The sequence below is a fragment of the Helobdella robusta genome (genome assembly GCF_000326865.2).
Source record: "Helobdella robusta unplaced genomic scaffold HELROscaffold_44, whole genome shotgun sequence".
Classification (NCBI taxonomy): domain Eukaryota; kingdom Metazoa; phylum Annelida; class Clitellata; order Rhynchobdellida; family Glossiphoniidae; genus Helobdella; species Helobdella robusta.
This window is the reverse complement of record NW_008705063.1, coordinates 306,578-311,247: the sequence shown is the minus strand read 5'-3', so window position 1 is coordinate 311,247 and position 4,670 is coordinate 306,578.

Below are 4,670 nucleotides of genomic sequence, written 5' to 3'. Positions count from 1 at the left end.
CTTTATAAGAGGAGCTTTTTTGTTGTTGTTTTTTTTCCATGTTGTTGACTTGTACGACACACCACACATACACAAATACATATGCATACCTACATACGCGCACACACACACACACACACACACATACACTCTCTCTCTCTCTCTCTCTCTCTCTCTCTCTCTCTCTCTCTCTCTCTCTCTCTATCTCTTTTTTTCTCATATTATTTAATTTCTTTTCTGCTAAAACAAAGCACATATGTTTAAAAATAACATTATCACTGAATTATAAAATGACTTATCAAAATATGAAATTTCAATCTTATTGATAGGTGACTTCTTTCACATACACACACGTTCTATGCCAACTCCATTTATCAATGAATTGTTATAGAAAACTCTGTAATATTATGATTACTTGAAGTTTCTACTAAACCGGCTGCCATGAGAAAATGCAACTTTTACTTTTGTGAACATTAGTCGAAGTAATCTGAACATGCCTCTTTTGATTACCTGACAATGCTGAATGAACTTTTTGAAGTAAAAAAATGTCTGACCCTGTTTACCTAAATGTTGTGTGTGTGTGTGTTGCGTGTGTGTGTGTGTGTGTGTGTGTGTGTGTGTGTGTGTGTGTGTGTGCGTGTGTGTGCTTGTGTCTGTTCATATATTTAACAAAGACTAATTCAATCATTCAAACATCAAATTTACAAACGTACAACAATTCATATATTTTACAAAGACTATTTCAATCATTCAAACATCAAATTTTACTTAAATTTGTTTTAGCAGGTGATGTATTGTTTATTGAAATAAAACTATTTTTAACCTTTTGATTGGATTAATCCTGAGGTTCATGGGGAAGAATTCTAAAAATAAACTTTCTGAGAAAAATTGAGCAGTCGGCTTATCAGACGGTCAGCGAATGTTGGATTTTCTCGAAATAAATTCTGAATTTAGGTCAATAGAGGACATTTGTTTCAATTAAACACAAACACACACACACGCACACACATACGCAACACACACGCACACACATACGCAACACACACGCACACACATTTATTCACATTTTTCTATACACACACACACACAACACGGCACATAGCAAAAATGTATACACTCAAACACTCACGTGTGTACACACACCGAACCACACACATACATAAATGAATAGTGCACGCACGTACACAAATTAGAAACCATAGAAATGATAATTGGAGGGGGAACCTGATATGGTTGAACGCGTTGGACAAATTACTATTAATTATACGGACGTGTTAATGAAAATATAAAAGGCTTTATGGTGAAAGTTGATGATGATGAATGATTAAAACGGCGATGACTTTGTTGCTAGAGCTACTGCTGCTGATTATGATGAGAAAGAGGAAGAAGAAAATGATGATGACGACGACGAAGATGATTATGATGGTGATGAGGATGATGATGATGATGAGCATGATGATAATGACATTAATGATGATGATGATGGCGATGATGATGGTGATGACGATGACAAAGAACAACGCCAATTAGATGTTAACGAAAATTGGAAGAATGTAATGATCATAAGAAAATGCGTTTTGCAATCTTGGTTCTCTTATTGAAGGAAAAGTTTTATTTTTCATGTTTATTTAAATTAAATTTTACTATCATTTTTTTAATTTTTATAATAATTTGATCAAATGTGAGCTAAAATTATTGACAAAAATCAAAAAAATGAATTTTGAATTATTGAATAAATCCGTAACGTGTAACAGATAAGTCAGTCTGGTCATCTAGCACGATGACTTTCATCATTCTTCCTCTTTAAGAGTCTTAGCACGCCTGCCGAAAAAATTGATAAACCAAGAATATTTTTTTTTCTATTTCAATTTAACAAAAAAACACATTTTTTAAAAATCAGAACAAAATCTCAAGTAAAACTTCTATAAAACTTTGGAAAGAAAAAAAACCTTGGAAAATTACAAAATTGTTATCGGCAGGCGTGCAAAGACGTTTAACGAGAAAAAATAATGAAAGATGACCAGATTGATTACTGGGAAAGTTTATAAAAATTTGAGGAATTCTATCTCTGACTCTACGTATAAAGCGCTACATAAATTATTAAGTCATTCATAAACATTGAAGTCGCATCTATAATTTGGTTTATTGTTGCGCGAGCGTAGAGGGCTTTTAAAAAGAATTAAGATGGAAAACTCAATTAATGAAGTTATTTTACATAATCTATAAAAAAAATTTTATAAGATGTGGAAAATTAACTCATCTACAAATCGAGAACGAATTTTGATTACCGTTTGAAAATCCTCTAAAAAAAAAGCCTGCTATGAAACATCAGTTTCATATAAAAAAAGAAGTAAAACATAGATAAAAAAATACTTTTTTTTAATATCTATGCACCCCACGAAGGCTGAACATAAACATAAAATAAACGCCCGCCATTTGGCTAGCGATAATTCGGTTACCTGATGTTTATCGAGGCAAGATCGCCACTTATAATAATTAGGAATATTATTTTATTATTTATTTATTTATAATTATTATGAATTATTATATTATCGTGAGCCCTGTTGTTAATTGTTGTTATGGTATCATAGATAACATCATCGTCGTCGTCTTCTTCAAATGCAAATCATTTATTGCAAGAGAAAGTTATCACATGTTAAAATTTCACAGAATGAATTTTTTTTCAGGTTTCAAATGGTCTTTGATTGAAATTTCAAAGAAACAACTGCGCACATATGATTGATTGATGACTCGAAAATTAAAAGTGTTTTTAAATCAATCCATCAGAAACACGTGTGGAAATAAACCTAAAAAGAATTTCGAAATTTGAAAAATTATCATCTGACTGAAATCGGATAAGAAGAAAATGTGGAAAAAAGCATTTTGCATGAATTTTATTTAAATTAAACATACAAATTTAGTTGTAACTATGAGTATATATCAAAAAATTTGAAGGCGTTGGACTGTCATGTAGAATGAATCCAAAGACATTCCTGTCTATAACATCCCAAGATATAGTCTGCGTTATACTCTACATATGCCCGCGTGCGAGCTGTTTTAATGTTAAGAAATGTTGGTGTAACGTTAAGAAAGCTGCGCTATACAAATTGGACTTTTTTTTATAAAAGTTAACGAGGCAAGAAGTTAGTTAGAGGTGAACAGCAAGTTTAGAAATTCTTGAGTTGAAGCGCAACTAAAAATCTAGGCAGGCAACAACATGATCTCTCAAGTCAACAAACTTATGCAGTTGCCAAACAATATTTAATGTATATTTTAAATTTAGATTTTTGTAGAAGTAAACAAATAAAACAACGCCAAAGAATAATTGACAACAAGAGAAAAAAGACAAAGACATGAAATCACATTGATGAGCGATAATGAAGACAACATAAAAAACAGAACTTTACCAACAACAACATTATCCACAACATCAGAAATCTCAACAGTAATAACAAAATCATGATCATTGTCATCATCATCGTCTTCATCATCATCGCTTTTATCATCATCGTCTTCATCATCATCGTCTTCATCATCATCGTCTTCATCATCATCGCTTTTATCATCATCGTCTTCATCATCATCGTCTTCATCATCATCGTCTTCATCATCATCGTCTTCATCATCATCGCTTTTATCATCATCGTCTTCATCATCATCGTCTTCATCATCATCGTCTTCATCATCATCGTCTTCATCATCATCGCTTTTATCATCATCGTCTTCATCATCATCGTCTTCATCATCATCGTCTTCATCATCATCGCTTTTATCATCATCGTCTTCATTATCATCGTCTTCATCATCATCGTCATCATCAGCATCGTCTTCATCATCATCTTCCTCATCATCGACAGCCACATCAGCAGCAGCTTCGTCATCGTCATCCTGCTCACCATCATTTTTATCATCATCTTGATCGTTGGAATGATCAAAGAAGTACATTAATCAAACAATTACGCTAATTCTTGCGACAACTCTCATGACGATGATGATGATGATAATGAAGATGATGGTGACGATGATGAGGAGGAAGATGAAAATGATGATGGTAACGATGATGATGATATTGTTGATGACATTGGTGATGACATTAATGATGAATTTAAATCATGGTAGATATTCTTTTTTATAATTTGATATTTAATTAAATAATTGTCCCACTGAATAAAAGTTCTTCCACTAATTGCCCGTCAAATAACTCAAATAAACGCTATAAACAAACTAAACGAAATTAGTAAAGAATAAACGATCGAGTCAATACTCTTTTTTAATTCCGCTTTGGTGAACTTTTTTCTTTTAATTAACTACACAATAAATCACTCGTCCACTTTGAAAGTTATCTCTCGAAAATCAACCAATGTCATTCTACGTCTGTCAAGTCGTTAATTGGAAAAAAATTGAGTGGACGGCAGATTTTATTTATCCATGCAAACGATGTTTCTTGATTTATTTCAGGTATTTTTTTTCTAATTTTTTTAGAAAATTTTTTTAATTTTTTTATAATTACATTTTTGATCGTTTGGTAGAGAGTAATTTAAAATGAATTATGATAGTTTTTTGTGTGAGTAACTTAATTTTTTGGCAAAAAATTCTTAAGAGGCTAAACAGAAAATAGTGTCTTTTTTGTGTGAAGTTAACTTCTGACCTCCGTTTCTTTCACATGCATATTCATATAAAATTAATTATTT